This window comes from Rhinopithecus roxellana, chromosome 5 (genome assembly GCF_007565055.1).
Source record: "Rhinopithecus roxellana isolate Shanxi Qingling chromosome 5, ASM756505v1, whole genome shotgun sequence".
NCBI lineage: Eukaryota > Metazoa > Chordata > Mammalia > Primates > Cercopithecidae > Rhinopithecus > Rhinopithecus roxellana.
In genome coordinates, this window is record NC_044553.1 from 166,379,817 (window position 1) to 166,396,432 (window position 16,616).

Consider the following 16,616-nt stretch of genomic DNA (forward strand, 5'->3'; position numbering starts at 1 on the left):
GACGGGGTTTCACCGTATTAGCCAGGATGGTCTCGATCTCCTGACCTCATGATCCGCCCGTCTCGGCCTCCCAAAGTGCTGGGATTACAGGCTTGAGCCACCGCGCCCGGCCCCAAATAAACTTTTAATGAATATATATTAGGAAAAAGAAAAATAATCCTAGAGTGAAGGAGTTGAATGAGCAAAGGAATTGGTAAGATAAGCAAGTATTCTAAGCATCTACTGACTGAATAAAACCAAAAAAAAGCATAATTTGTGGTGTTTAATTAAAATACATTAGGAATTACAAACTAAACAACAATGGCATACATTGCAGATGGCAATAGATGGTAGTTAAAGCATTGACGGTCCTGTATTAGCAACATTTAAGCTTGGACTTACAGTAAACACGTATTTTTTAATTTCTTTGGTACTCATTAAAGGAAGGCGAAGTATAACTTCCAAGGAATGAAGTAAGAGGAGCAGAAAGGGAGGGGTAACAGATGGAAATTTTTTTTTTTTTTTTTTAAAAAAAAGCAAGAAAGGAGGTAGAAAAAAATGCAATTCTCTAGTTTAAGACAGATAGATCAGCCAGGTGTGGTGGCTCACACCTATAATTCCAGCACTTTGGGAGGCTGAGGAAGGAGGATCACATGAGCCTGGAAATTTGAGACCAGCCTGGGCAAAATAGCGAGACCCCTGCCTCTATTAAAAAACTTTAGAAATTAGTCAGGCACAGTGGCATGTTGCCCGTAGTCCTAGCTACTCAGGAGGCCTGAGGTGGGAGGATCTCTTAAGCCCAGGAGGCCAAGTTGCAGCAAGCCATGATCGAAACACTGCACTCCAGCCTGAGGAACAGGCTCAAAACCAACAGCCAGGTGTGGGGGCTCACGCCTGTAATCCCAGCACTTCGGTATGCCAAGGCAGGCTGTTGAGTTCAGGAGTTTAAGACCAGCCTGGGCAACATGGCAAAACTCCGTCTCTACAAAATATACAAAAATTAGCCAAGCGTGGCCTGTACCTGTGGTCCCAGCTACTCGGGAGGCTGAGATGGAAGGATAACTTGTGCCCAGGAGGTGGAGGTTGCAGTGAGCCAAGATCACGCCACTGCACTCCAGCCTAGGTAATACAGCAAGACTCTATCTCAAAAAAACAAAAAAAAAAAACAAAAAAAAAACAGGGCAATGTAAATTATCACATTAAGACATAATTTCATATCCACCATAATGACTGATGGTAGAAGCATAAATTGTTACAATCACCATACAGTTTCCTGCAAGTAATACTCTATTACCTCGCAATCTGTTTCTAGGTATACCTTAGACTCTTAGATATTACATCAGAAGACCTACATAATAATGCTCTGGGCTAGGACGAAAGTGAGGCACTGTGAGGTACCCAGGGTACAAACCTTGAGGGGGTACTTACTCCATAAAATGTGAACCCTAAGCACCTCACTTACCTTTCCTTAGTCCTGGCCCTATTTTTAACAGCTTTTTTTTGTTTGTTTTTTTCTGAGACAAAGTCTCGCTCTGCCAAGCTGAAGTGCAGCGGCAACCTCTGCCTCCTGGGTTCAAGCGATTCTCCTGCCTCAGCCTCCCGAGTAGCAGGGACCACAGACGCGCACCACCACATCCAGCTAATTTTTATATCTTTAGTAGAGATGGGGTTTCACCAAGTTGGCCAGGATGGTCTCCATCTCTTGACCTCGTGATCCACTGCCTCGGCCTCCCAAAATGCTGGGATTACAGGTGTGAGCCACCGCACCCAGCAGCAGCATTGTTTTTAAAAACTAAAAACCAGGCATAATCCTAATCTCCATCTAGAGGAATGGATAAGTTAACTGACATACTTTACTGTAATAGGATACTACACGGTGTTGAAAACATGAATAAACTGAAGCTTAATAACAAATTTTAAAAACTAATATATTGTTTAAGGATATATATAAAAATATATATGGTAAAACTATAAAAAATACAAAATATTAATATAAAATTGAAGAAACACTACATCTGATGTGGAGGAAGGAAAACGCAGGAGAGAGGCATTTAGGAGGTTTCAAAGTTACTAATGACCCATTTCCTAATCTGCGCAGTAGGAACACAAGTTTCCATTATATTATCCTTTAAAGCATACATACAACACTTTAACCACTCTTTTAGAGGTATATTAGGTATATATTTCACAACAACAAAAATTAATCCTCAAAATAAAAGAGAATACTTATTTGTTGTTTTGGTTAATGATCTTGATTTTTAAATGCACAAAAATTTATAGAGACATTTCACCAAAGAGATATGTGTGGAAAATAAACATATACAAATTCTTCAATATCATTATTCATGAAGGAAATACAAATTAAAACCACCATATACCATCACTACCCATCCACTAGAATGGCTAAATAAAAACAAACTGACCAAGTGTTGACAGGGATGTGGAAAAATCATAACCCTCATGCATTGTTCATGGAAATGTTAACTGGTATATAGTCTGCAGAAGTCAGGCAGATTTGTTTCTGTTTTTTTAAACAAATACTTAAACAATACAACCCAGCAATTCCACCGACACAAGGAACCCTTCTGGAATGACGGACACATTCTAAAAGTAGCCTCTGATGGCAGCTGTGCAACTATATAAATTTACTAAAACTGATCAAACGATGTACTTAAATTGGGTAAATTTTATGGTGTGTGTATTATACCTCAACAAAACTGTTTTTTAAATGTTAAAGAACTATTTTTTAAAATCTAACTAGAATTTTATAACTTTGGGGAATATATTAGTAAAGAATGTTAAAGACTCAAAAAGCACCTTCAAAAGTCAGCAATCCTTCTTTCGGCACAAAGTAGAATTATTTTTTGATAAGTCTTTTACTCAAGACTTTCCAGAACATTCTGAGATGGAAAGGGTTCTATTAACCCACTCAATCTCATTCATAGGATGTATATAGAACAAATTATTTTTTTCTGTTATTTCTTCATTTTTATATACTTTTATGATCATTTATTCATCCAACAAATATTCATGGAGCACCTGATACACAGGCACTATATCTGAGCTAGATCAACGAGTGTGCTAATTTCTGTTTTCTGCTCTTATTAGTTTAATCCTTTAATTTACCGGATGACAGGTATTTATCCAAATACATCAAATAATGGGAATCAGGGCATTATAAAAAAATTTATAAGCACAAATCATGAAAGCCAGAGCTAGTTGCTCATTCATTTTTAGTTTTTGTATTTTTTTTCAGACAAGGTCTCATTCTGTCCCTGCTGGAGTACAGAGGCATGATCATGGCTCACTGGAGCCTCAGCTTGCCCCAGGCTCAGATGATCCTCCCAAGCAGCTGGGACTACAGGTACATGCCACCATGTCTGGATAATTTTTGTGTTTTTTGTAGAAATGGGGCTCCAACATGTTGCCCAGGCTGGTCTCGAACCTCTGGACTCAAGCTATCCTCCCACCTCAGTTTCCCCAAGTGTTGGCATTACAGGCATAAGCCACCAAGTACAGCCTGTCTGTTCATTTTGTAAGAATTCTAAACTATTATATATACTGAAAATACAAATATCAGTCCTCAGTTTTCCCTTCTAGGAACTGGTAGCAATCCATAAGTAATTTTGGTAGCATATTAGAATTTCTGTGTCCCACACTGGGCTAGTTTTACTCAGTTTTAATGGGATGTCTTCTGGCCTCAAGTCCTTGACTGTAGCCGTCTTAGATTTTTACCCATACATTTCTTCAAAAATACTGTGAGTTTTGAGTCTTTTCCTTTTCTCTACTCCATATCCATATATCCTTATCTACAGATCTATATATGTTTTCCTTTGTGTTATGAAATTAAGATCACATAATATATCCCACTTCAAAACTACCTTTTATTTAAATGTACACCATGGAAGTCCCTCCAAGTCAATAGTCGTAACATTCTTTTTTTTTTTTTTTTTTTCTGAGTTTAGGAGCCGAGGTTTAATAGGCAGAAGAAAGGAGAACAGCTTTCTCTAATAAGAGAGAGGGGCTTCTGAGAGGAAAAGCAATTAGTTGTAACATTCTTTTTAATGACTGCATAATATTCCACAGTATGGAAATATCTGAAGTCATCAATTACCCTATTAATGGGCATTTCATTTGCTTCCAGCGTTTTGACACTACAGACAGTACTACAGTGAATGCCCTAGTACTACATGCTCATGTTTAATTTTTTTTTCTATGGGACACAGGTCTAGGAGTAGGATTACTGGGTTCTTTTAATTGTATTAAAAGATAAGGCCAGGGGCAACCGCTCACGCCTGTAATCCCAACACTTTGGGAGGCCGAGGCGGGCAGATCATGAGGTCAGGAGTTCCAGACCAGCCTGGCCAACATGGTGAAACCCCGTCTCTGCAAAAATACAAAAATCAGCCGGGCGTGGTGGTGAGGGCCTGTAATCCCAGCTATTCGGGAGGCTGAGGCAGAAAAATCGCTTGAACCCGGGAGGCAGAGGTTCCACTGAGCCGAGATCGCACGACTGCACTCCAGCCAGGGCGACAGATTGAGCCTCCGTCTCCAAAAAGAATAAATAAATAAAAATAAAGATAAATAAATAAAAGACCACTTTTCAAAAAAGGGCAGAAATTCAAATTTCCATGCATTGCTAACTTGAAAAGATGAAAATTACTATAAACATAACACTAGCAATAACTCTGACAACAATGAAAATAGTTAACTTCAGGCTTAATTGCTAAAGTCACATCAAAACAAAAACTATTCTCTTTAAAACAGTATCAGACATTCAAATGTACAGGACAATTCTGCCGTCACAGACGCAAGTTCATATTTCTGTTACACAAACACCTGTGATGAGCACTAAAGGATAAGCTATATTTGTAGCAATGTTATGCTACCCGTTATCTTTTACACTTTAAGATTGTGTAGAAGTATTTTCTTTCCTACGTTTTTAATATTTAAAACCCAGTAACATTAACCGTGCTATTTATTTATTTATTTATTTATTTTATTTTATTTTTGAGACGGAGTTTCGCTCTTGTTGCCCAGGCTGCAGTGAAATGGCACGATCTGGGCTCACTGCAACCTCTGCCTCCTGGGTTCAAGCGATTCTCCTGCCTCAGCCTCCTAGCAGCTGGGATTACGGGCGCACGTCACCATTTCCAGCTAATTTTTTGTATTTTTTTAGTAGAGACGGGGTTTCACTACGTTGCCCAGGCGGGTCTCCAACTCCTGACCTCAGGCGATCCACCCACCTCAGCCTCCCAAGGTGCTGGAATTGGAGGCGTGAGCCACCACCCCTGGTCTATTTAATTATTTTAAAATCTTTTTTTTTGGGGGGGGGGCGGGAGGACGGAGTCTGTCTCTGTCGCCCAGGCTAGAGTGCAGTGGCATGGTCTCGGCTCACTGCAACCTCCGCCTCCGGGGTTCAAGTGATCCTCCTGCCTCAGCCTTCTGGGTACCGGGGATTACAGGCGTGATGTAAACCGTCCGGCCCAGTTATTTTAAATTTCTTAGCTTAATAAAAATGTTTCGGCCAGGCGTGGCGGCAGGCGTCTGTATTCTCAGCTAATCGGGAGGCGGAGGTTGCAGTGTGCCGAGAGTGCCATTGCACTCCAGCCTGGGACGACAACAGCGACACTCCGTCTCAAAAAAAAAAAAAAGTTTGTCTTCAGAGTTTTCTAATTAGACTAGAATAATATGACAACTCTGCAAATGAAAGTAGAAAACAAACAAAAGGCTCTCTAGCAGTAACACTAACCTTGCTGCTCAGCCAAAACTAAGTTGTAAAGCAAAGGCTGCTATTGTACTGTTTTCCAAGGCGTTTTTCGAAAGACAATAAATTCCGAATACCTAAAATCATTCTAACAAACGGACAGAACAGGCTTTCAAACCCAACACTAAAGCAAGGTAAACAAGTCTTCATACTTGGCACTTCACCGAAATTAGATCCAATTATGGATATATGCCTCAAAAAAACAGCGACTAGGTCATCCTCAATTCATCGGGTTCCTCTGTATTAGCAGTTCTGTGGAGTTAACGCCCAACTCAGCCTTCAGCTGAATTCCAAAACCGTACTTTCCTAAACTTAATCACAGAAAACACATAGCCCTGCTCCACCGGCAGAAGGCAGTGACGCTGCAAGCTTCCAGGCTGTCCTTCCTGTTAAATTCCCAATTCACGGGATTAACAGAAACTGTCTACACAAGTGCTACTTATTACCTTCCAAACCCCCGAGAGAAGAAAAAGATGGGACTAGTGTTAAGAGCCATTACAGGTGAGAAGTCTCCCTTCTCCGTCCAGGGCACCCCAAGAGGGACCACAGTCCTAGAACAGGACCTATGCTGCTAAGTATCCAGACTTGCCCCAGGCGACCAGTTCCCGGGACAGTAGAAAGGAGACCGTGTCGCCCCGCCCACCCTGAGCCGCTCGGCACCCAGCTCCGCCTCTCTCCAGGAACCGCTGCATGGGACAGAGGCCACCCACCAGCCTGCCTTGCCCTGGCCGGGCAACTAAAGAGAATCTCGGCGCTCACCGTCGCAACTCTCTCCGCAGCCATCTTGGCTCAGCCCACCACTGCGCGACCGGAAGTCAGCGGTTTCCCAGACAACGAGGCAAGCGGAAGTTGTAGGACTGTGGGGGACGCTGAGGAGCCGGGGAAGGAAGTAAACAGCCCAGTGACCTAAGGAATCGGGGGAGAGTTAGGGTCTGCCCCACAGAAGGCTTACCTCTGAAAGAGTAGGGGAGGGAATGCGCAGCCGCTTGCTGCCTTTATCCCGAGAAGCCCCTAACCCCTCTCGTCCTGGTCTGTACATGGTCTGTACCTCCGGCCGCGCTGGCTGGATAGGCCAGCCACCTGGAATGTCAGCCTGTTTCTCTCGCCACCTTGCCCTGCCCTGACTCTAATCTGCATTTAATTCAGTCCTCCTTCCGGGACCCTCTGGCGGAGAATCTCATTCCTGCCCTCTGTACAAAACTCCCCGTTTCTTGGCTATCACTATCGAATTGAGGTACTCACCTTATCAGCTTCCCACTCTTGTTTACTCCAGAATTTGCAAACACGCTCCCGGTGGGCTCCATTTGAGCAGCAGTCTTTTGATTGGAAATATTTAAAAGTTAGGAGATTTCGCAAGAAATCGGCCATGGGATACAGAGACGACAGTCGGCCTGCGTTTCTGCAAGGCAGTGAAATCGATCTGAATGGCGGCTGCGACTGTAGATAAACATTTCTTCGCCTTTTTACCAGTCTTCCCTTCCTAACATACTTCAGGCGTTTTCCATTACCTGTCTGGCCCCAGGTGCGGTGAATTAAATGTTTAGTGTTTCTAAACCAGGAAAACGTGTGGGCTTTGAAATCAAACATGAGTTCTGGGTTTGATTACTGCATGACCTAAGCCCGTCGTTTCTTTGAGCCTCATTTATTAAAGTGCTGGGAGCTGTGTGATGAACAAAACAGAGGATCCCTGCACCTGAGCACTGACTTTACTCGCAATTCATACTTTTAAGTCTCGCCCTTGTAATTTCGACATAAAATCTGCCTCTCCCAATTCGTGAATTGGGAAAGCATTTAAGACAAGTTTATCCAGGCCTCTAAGAGAAGAAGAACCCCACTGACTAATAATTACGGTTACATAGAAGAAACAAGTACGGTAATTTATCCAAATACAAGGGGAAAAGACAGCAATAAAATGACAGCTCTTCTAAGTATTTCAGTAACACTCTCTCAATCTTTATAACAATCCCATGAGACTGTTAGTCTCCCACTTTTTTCAGATAAGTACTCTGCCTTTCATTTATTTAAAAAGATTTTTTTGGCCGGGCACGGTGGCTCAAGCCTGTAATCCCAGCACTTTGGGAGGCCGAGACGGGCGGATCACGAGGTCAGGAGATCGAGACCATCCTGGCTAACACTGTGAAACCCCGTCTCTACTAAAAAAATACAAAAAACTAGCCGGGCGAGGTGGCGGGCGCCTGTAGTCCCAGCTACTCCGGAGGCTGAGGCAGGAGAATGGCGTAAACCCGGGAGGCGGAGCTTGCAGTGAGCTGAGACCCGGCCACTGCACTCCAGCCCGGGTGACAGAGCGAGACTCCGTCTCAAAAAAAAAAAAAAAAAAAAAAAAAGATTTTTTTCCAGTTTGGCCAGCATGGTGAAACCCCGTCTGTACTAAAAATACAAAAAATTAGTCGGGCATGGTGGTGGGCGCCTGTAATCGCAGCTACTGGGGAGGAGGCTGAGTCAGGAGAATCACTTGAACCCAGGAGGCGGAGGTAGCAGTGAGCCGAGATCGCACTACTGCTCTCCAGCCTGGCGATAGAAGGAGACTCCGTCTAAAAAAAAAAAAAAAAAAAATTGCTAGGCTCAGTGGCTCACGCCTGTAATCCCAGGACTTTGTGAGGCTGAGGTGGGCAGATCACCTGAGGTCAGGAGTTCGAGACTAGCCTGGCCAACACGGTGTAACCCCGTCTGTACTAAAAATACAAAAAATTAGCCGGGCGTGGTGGTTGGCTCCTGTAATCCCAGCTACTCGGGAGGCTGAGGCAGGAGACAGGAGGGCCGGGGAGTAGTTTGGTCATTGGCGAATAGCGAATAGATTGCAGCATTCTCCTTATAAAGGATTTGCCTCTCAATTCCAAACCTTTCCTCAAGGGATTAACTGAAAAGCCAGTAAAGGGTGAAACTTAAGTGGGGAATGGATTACAAAGGCTAACTGGTATCTGTAGATGGCTATATGAACATGTAACTTGCAAATACAGAAGAATACATAAAGTGTTGTCTAGACGTCTGGATGAAGTTTTCATTTTGTTTTATTTTATCTCATTTTGAGACAGAGTCTCGCTCTATCACCCAGGCTGGAGTGCAGTGGTGCGATCTCGGCTCACTGCAACCTCCGGGTTCAAGCGATTCTCGTACCTTGGCCTCCGGAGTAGCTGGGATTACAAGCGCCAGCCACCACTTCTGGCTAATTGTTGTATCTTTAGTAGAGACGGGATTTCACCATGTTGGCCAGGCTGGTCTCAAACTCCTGACCTCAAGTGATCTGCCTGCCTTGGCCTCCCAAAATCCCAGGATTATAGACGTGAGCCACCATGCCCAGTGTGGATGAAGTTTTAATAAGATATAATAATGTCCTTTATATCAGAGGTGTGGAAGAAGGGGAAGAGGATGGGGAAATGAGAGAAGAGCATCTTTTCTGGGGGATTTTTAAAATATATATTTCTACACAACAAAGATTTGTTTTTCAAATAAATAAATCACTTTATAGCAGCCTTATATACTGTCAGTTCAATAAGTTGTTAACATCTTTTGGAAGGCATCTGGCATTATAAATCCTTAAAAATGTGCACACCCTTTGATCAGTTCTATTTCTGAAATTATATGCTAAGGAAGCAATCAAGAAAACAAAGATTTATAAAAAGAGTATTTACTACACATTTATTTTGGATAATTAAAAATAATACTTTAAAACTGGAAAAAAAGCTGGGCTCAGTGACTCGCATCTATAATCCCAATGCCCAGTGACTTACGTCTATAATCAAGGTGGCGCCACTACACTCCTGCCTGGGCAACAGAGTGAAACTCTGTCTCAATAATAATAATAATAATAATAATAATAATAATAATAATTTTAAAGGAGGCCAAGCACAGTGGCTCATGCCTGTAATCCCAGCACTTTAGGAGGCTGAGGCAGACGGATGCATCCCTTGAGGTCCAGAGTTCAAGACCAGCCTGGCCAACATGGCAAAACCTCATCTCTACTAAAAATACACAAATTGGCCAGGCGTGGTGGCAGGTGCCTGTAATCCCAGCTACTCAGGAGACTGAGGCAGGAGAATCACTTGAACCCGGGAGGTGGAGGTTGCAGTGATACGAGATTGTGTCACTGCACTCCAGCCTGGGCGACAGAGCAGGACTCTGTCTCAAAAAGAAAAAAAGAAAAAACCATTTTGGTTCAATGTAACACAGGAAAACAAGATTTTCTTTTTTTTTTTTTTTTTTTTGAGGCGGAGTCTCGCTCTGTCGCCCGGACTGGAGTGCAGTGGCCGGATCTCAGCTCACTGCAAGCTCCGCCTCCCGGGTTAAGCCATTCTCCTGCCTCAGCCTCCCGAGTAGCTGGGACTACAGGCGCCCGCCACCTCGCCCGGCTAGTTTTTTTTTTTTGTATTTTTAGTAGAGAGGGGGGTTTCACTGTGTTAGCCAGGATGGTCTCGATCTCCTGACCTTGTGACCCGCCCGTCTCGGCCTCCCAAAGTGCTGGGATTACAGGCTTGAGCCACCGCGCCCGGCCCCTGAAAACAAGATTTTCTATTCACTGGGGAGAATGGTTTGCTTGGAGAAAACAGTTCGCGTTTATTTAGCTTATATGCTCCCTCTGGATAATAAGGAGTCACTGAGGGTTTTTAGGAAAGGAACAAATATCATAAAACCTAAGTTTTAATTATGTTTAGCTGTGCGGTCATCTTGTGGGATCTAATACTCACTGAAGAAAGCAAGCTGTGGCCACCTCCATGGATCCTACCATGCCTACACGAGAGTTCTGACTCTAAGCCTCCAAAGGAGGAAGACCAATACTGGATCTTCTGGAAAAGGAGCCTCTTATTTATTCTCCTGAGCTATAGAATTTATAAGCAACCATATACTGGAAATTATACCTGAAGGCCAGTCACAGGGAAGAAGAGCTAAGAAGTCTACACTTCTGCTTGGAGAGTACAGGGCCACTGAGACTACTGGTCCGCACTCCCGGCAACTTCTCCTTTTCAGAATAATGGTGTCTGTGTGGTTTAGGTGTATCTCCCCGAGCATCAACAGCAGAAGCTAAGTACTATCAAAGTCACATAAACAAGGCAGTAACAAGTGAACCAGACAGGCACCCCCACCTCAGACAGTCCCTTAGCTATTCCCATCCTGTCAGTCCACAGTGTGACTCAAGTTGTACATCGCTGTCTCTCACTATCTCAGGTCTCAGTCCTCAATATAGCACTTTTTTTTTTTTTTTTTTTTTTTTTTTTGAGACAGAGTTTCACTCTGTCATCCAGGCTGGAGTGCACAATCTCACTGTAGCCTCCACCACCTGAGTTCAAGTGATTCTCGTGCCTCAGGCTCACCCTCCTGAGTAGCTGGAATTACAGGCACTCGCCACCACACCCAGCTAAGTTTTCATACTTTTAGTAGAGATGGGTTTTCACCATGTTTGCCTGGCTGGTCTTGAACTCCTGAGCTCAGGTGATCTGCCCGCCTCAGCCTACCCTTCCTGCTGGAATTACAGGCATGAGCCACCGTGCCCAGCCCTGCATCTTTATATCTTGTGTGCATCAGGGCATCTCCTTTTTTTTGACCTCATTTGTCATAGTGCACATCAGATTATATTTATTGATTGGTAAATACATAGATGAATTAGTACATGAAAAAATAAATGATTATACATACACAGATATTAGATTGAATGAAAAGTTATGAACGATACATTTTTTTAATGTTCAGTTTATTCATGATCTCATTTTTCCTTTGAGTTTTAATAGCAGAATTTTTCTAAGAGGCATATATGTATGCTGATGTGTGATATGTGTAGGATATCTGTTGAGATGAGAAGTCAGAATAATTTTCAATCCATAAAGCTTACTGTAGACAAGAACTTAAGCTTGTTATTTTTAAAGGTAAATCAGCTTCTAACTTCTTTAACCGTTTCTAACTTCTTTATTTTGTTTAACCACGTTTCATCTAGCTACTGAGGTCAAACCTGAATTAGGCTGTAGACTCCCCCGGCTGGGTAAGAATGGGAAGAAGAGCAGAAAACCTAAACTTTGGTTGATGGGCTATTTTGCCCAGGCAAAAGCAGGGAATCTATGAGGAATATGAAGACATTCGCCGGGAGAACTCTGTTGGCACTTTCCACTGTTTCATGTAAGTAGGAAAGGTGTGGGCCAGCAGCTGGTTACCCGGATGCTTCTGGTGGGCTCTGGCAACAGCTCCTTCCACCCTTCACTTGCTTAACAGAGACCCTTCCTTGTGTTAGGCAACATCACTCCCACATAAATGATGGTTTCTCGCATGCAGGAAGAGGTACTTTCTGCTTTGGTGCTTCTTACCAACATCCTATGCTCTGAAATTTCTGAAGGTCTTTGGTACCAACAGGATAACTCTGTTGGACATGTTTTTTGATATTTTCCCAAAATGCAAGTGTTTTTTAAAAGGTAGGCTCAAAATAGTCTACTCCCTATTCCTACTCTCAGTGTGAGCGCTGGTCTGTTCATTTGGGCAGTTTCTCCCCATAGCATTTATGGTATAACATTATATCTTGAGGAGGGGTATCTGGTGCATTTAAAATAATCCATAGTTAGTAAGAGAGAAGAGTTGCCTCTTAGGAATTTAACCTCTTGAGATTTTCATTCTACCCAAATTCTATCACAAAACCATCTGGCTAGTTTATAACTCTGGCTCATAATTACTTAATAACTATATCTTTCCCTCCCTTCCTCCTTTCCTCTTCCTCCCTCCCTCTTTCTTTCTTCTTTCTCCCTCTCTCTCACTCTTTTTGTGTGTTCATTTTTGTTTTTTTTTTGAGATGGAGTTTTGCTCTTGTTGCCCAGGCTGAAGTGCAATGGTGTAAGCTCAGCTCACTGCAACCTCTGCCTCCTTGGTTCAAATGACTCTCCTGCCTCAGCCTCCCAAAGTGCTGGGATTACAGGCATGAGCCACTGCACCTGGCTGCCCTCTTTCTTTCCTCCTTTCTCTTTTCTTTTTCTTTTTGTCTCTTCCTTTCTTTCTTTTCTTTTTCTTTTTCATTCTTTTCTTTCTGCTTTTGAGACAGAGTCTCTTGCTCTGTCACCCAGGCTGAAATGCAGTGACACAATCATGGCTCATCGCAGCCTCGAATTCCTAGGCTCAAGAGATCCTCCTACCTCAGCTTCCTGAGTAGCTGGGACTACAGGCATGCACCACCATGCTCAGGTAATTTTTTATTTTTTGTAGAGATGGAGTTTTGCCATATTGTCCAGGCTGGTCTCAAACTCCAAGGCTCAAGTGATCCTCCTGCCTTGACCTCCCAAAGTGTTAGGATTACAGGCGCAAACCACTGCACCTGGTTAGTTATTTCTCTTACCATGTTGCTCTAATTTCTCTGTGTTTTAATTGATTGCCCCCAGGAACCTCTTTCTCTCCAACTAGTGAGCTCCATCTGTTGAACATTACGGAAACCAGGGCTAGGCGCAGTGGCTCAGGCCTCTAATCCCAGCACTTTGGGAGCACAAGGTAGGAGGACCACTTGAGTCCAGGAGTTTGAGACCAGATGGGCAACACATCCAGACCCCATCTCTACAAAATTAAACTACAAAAAAAAATTAGCCAGGCATGATGGCACACTCCTGCAGTCCTAGCTACACGGGAGGCTAAGGCAGGAGGATCACTTGAGCCTGGGATGTCAAGACCACAGTGAGTTTTGATCATGCCACCCAACTCCAGCCTGGGTGATGAGTGAGAACCTGTCTTAAAAAAAAAAATTAGGGAAGCTGTCCTAGTGGGTCCCAGGTTCATATTTCAACTTTACCAAAAATTCCCTCTCTGAGTGACACAAGTTACTTCCCTTCTCAGCACCTCAGTTTTCCTCTGTGTAATATGTGACTATTGGACTCTGATATTCACCTACCTTTGTAGCTTAAGTGTTTCAGAAATGCAGGATTCTGTGAGTACCTCTTCCCTCTTGTAACTCCTGTCCAGTGTGGTCAGTGTGCTCTGAATAAGATGCAGGGATAGAGTCTTTTAGCAAAGCAAAGAGGGAAAATAATGAGTTGAGGAAAATAATGAGACAGGGAAAGTCAGAGAGAAGAGGCACTTGAGAAGGAAGTCAATCAGAGCAAGAATGCAAATGAAAATAAGAGGAGAAAAAGGGGACACAGACCCCATATCAACAAGGGAAAGTAGTGTTTTCTCCCATACAGCTCTGTTTCTTCCCTACCAGCTCCGGACCCCTATTTTTAATTTTCATTTACTTTTATATATTCTATTTATTCTTTTATTTTATTTTTAAAATTTTTAGCGACACAATCTTGCCCTGTTGCCCAGGCTGGAGTGCAGTGGCATGATCATGGCTCGCTGCAGCCTCAACTTCTGGATGCTCAATTGATCCTCTTGCCTCAGCCTCTTGAGTAGTTGAGACCACAGGCATGCATTACCGTGCCCAGCTAATTTTTTTCACTTTTTATAGATACAGAATCTCGCTATATTGCCCAGGCTGGTCTCGAACTCCTCGGTTCAAGTGACCCTCTTGCCTCAGTTTTCCAAGGTGTTGGGATTATAGGTGTGAGCTACCACGCCCAGCTACCAGACCCCCTATTTACATCCAATCTCTTTCCCAAACAGAGCATTATTCCCTTGCAGTCTTCTTGTTGTTGTTGAGATGGAGTCTCACTCCATCACCCAGGCTGGAGTGCAGTGGTGTGATCTCGGCTCACTGCAACCTCCGCCTGCCGGGTTCAAGCGATTCTTCTGCCTCAGCCTCCTGAGTAACTCCTGAGTAGTGTGCCACCACAACTGGCTAATTTTTAGTAGAGATGGGCTTTCACCATGTTGGCCAGGCTGGTCTCAAATTCCTGGCCTCAAGTGATCTGCTTGCCTTGGCCTCCTAAAGTGCTGGGATTACAGGTGTGAGCCACCACGCCCTTTATCTTATGAGATAGTTGTAGATTCACCTGCAGTCGTAAGAAATAATAGACAGATCACATGTACCCTTTCTACAGTTACGCCATGGTAACATCTTCCAAAACTATTGTGTAATATTACAGCCAGAATGTTAACATTGATACAGTCAACCAATCTGATTTAGACTTCCCCACTTGTACTTCATTTGTGTGTATTTAGTTCTGTGCAGTTTTGTCACACGTGTAGGTTTTGTGTATCTGTCACTATAGTCAAGATACAAAGAGTTCCATCACCACAAGCCTCCCTCTCGTTACCCTTTAATAAACATATACCTCCTTCCCACCGTTTCCCATTCCTAACCCTTGCAGCCACTAATCTATTCTCCATTTCTATCATTTTGTCCTTTCCAAGTTGTTATATCAAATAACATTATATAAAACATGTAGGCTGGGCGCTGTGGCTCACGCCTGTCATCCCAGCACTTTGGCAGGCCGAGGTGGGCGGATCATGAGGTCAGGAGTTCGAGACCAGCCTGGCCAACATGGTGAAACCCCGTCTCTACTAAAAATACAAATACAAAAATTAGCCTGGCATGGTGGCACGTTCCTGTAATCCCAGCTACTCAGGAGGCTGACGCAGGAGAATTGCTTGAACTGGGACCAGGGAGGCAGAGGTTTCAGTAAGCTAAGGTTGCACCACTGCACTCCAGCCTGGGCTGCAGAGCGAGACTCTGTCTCAAAAAAAAAAAAAAAAAAGGATTTTCTCCTGCAGCTATGGCCCGGGCATGGCGACTCCAGGCTCTGTGACTCTGGAGGCCCCCTTTGAATCATCGAAGCCTCCCGTCATTGAGGGGTTTAGCCCACTGTTTACAGCAATCCAGAGGGTTTCAAGGAAAAGTTCCTTCGCAAGACGCGCGAGAACACGGTGGTACCCATAGGTTGCCTGGGCACGGCGGCCGCCCTCACCAAAGGCCTCTACTGCTTCCACCAGGGCAACAGCCAGTGCTCACAGCTCAAGATGCTCGCCCGGATCGCCACCCAGGGCTTCACCGTCGCAGCCATCTTGCTGGGTCTGGCTGCCACCACTATGAAGTCTCCACCCTGAGCCCAGGGTCTTGAAACCTCTGCAGAAATCATTCCAAAATCCAGGAGCAACCACTGGCCCTACCATGGGACTTACTCCCTCCTCTTCTTTGAGAGGTCCCTGTGTCGTTGGGGGAGGAAGTGACCCTTTGTGTAACCGTAACTGAAAGATATTTTCAAAAATCCCAGATTTTGTTGTTTGAATGTTACATACTTCTATTTGTGCCACATCTCCCCTCCACTCCCCTGCTTAATAAACTCTAAAAAAAAAAAAGTAAAAAATTACATACATACTGTATGTAATCTTTTAGGATTGCTTTTATTAACTAGGCATATTTGTATGGGAAGGGGGATTTTTTTTTTTTCTTTTTTCAGATGGAGTCTCACCCTGTCACCCAGGCTGAAGTGCAATGGCAAAATGTAGGCTCACTGCAACCTCTGCCTCCCAGATTCAAGCAATTCTCCTGCCTCAGTCTCCCAAGTAGCTGGGATTACAGACACGCACCATCACCCCCGGCTAATTTTTTGTATCTTTAGTAGAGACGGGGGTTTCACCACGTTGGCCAGGCTGGTCTCGAACTCCTGACCTCATGATCCGCCCACCTCGGCCTGCCAAAGTGCTGGGATTACAGGCATGAGCCACCGCGCCTGGCCAGGAAGATTTTTAAGATACAGAAAAGTACAGAGCATGATATTGCAAAGAAATATGTTCCTACCACAGAATCAACACTGACTGTTGTTAATATTTTTTTATATTTGCTTCACTTTTTTTTAAAGAGAGACAAGGTCTCACTCTGTCACCCAGACTGGAGTGCAGGTGCAGTGGCACTGTCAAAGCTCACTGCAGCCTCGACCTCCTGGGCTCACATTATTTTCTTGCCTTAGCCTCCCTAGTAGCTGGGACTAGAGGCACAGGCTACCATACCTGGCTA

The 16,616-nt window shown here is 43.9% G+C and overlaps 1 pseudogene; it reads left to right on the plus strand.

Moving 5' to 3' along the window:
* Positions 1-15,386: 15,386 nt before the first annotated feature.
* On the plus strand, positions 15,387-15,936 carry LOC104670853 (annotated as a pseudogene).
* Positions 15,937-16,616: the final 680 nt, after the last annotated feature.